Genomic DNA, 407 nt, shown 5'->3' on the forward strand with positions numbered 1-407 from the left:
CCCCCTTTCTTCCTCTCGACAACACTCTCTACTTTTCCGTTTCTCTCTCTTCGCTATTATCCAGTCGTTCTTATAGAGAACTCGAGACAAGAAAGAACACTTTGTTGAACTCTGCAGAAGAGAAACGCCTCCCTAGACCACCTCGCCACGCTAAGCACTTGGAGATGGATGGCTTTACGTTTCTTCATAGACGTCATCTACCCTCTCTCTCTGCGATCGGCCGGCCCTCAGACTCGAAGTCCATACCACCTATTGCCTCCGCGTTTCCGTTCTGCTGTCGTAAAAGAACCCGAAGAGAATTGATTAGGAAAAGAAAAGAAAGCTTCGTGTGTATTTACGTTGCGCTGTACTGAAACTTGCTCCAGATATGGAGGAACGTACGCCCCTACTAACGACACAACGTTATG

Source organism: Cystoisospora suis (genome assembly GCF_002600585.1).
Source record: "Cystoisospora suis strain Wien I chromosome Unknown contig_1554, whole genome shotgun sequence".
Lineage (NCBI taxonomy): Eukaryota > Apicomplexa > Conoidasida > Eucoccidiorida > Sarcocystidae > Cystoisospora > Cystoisospora suis.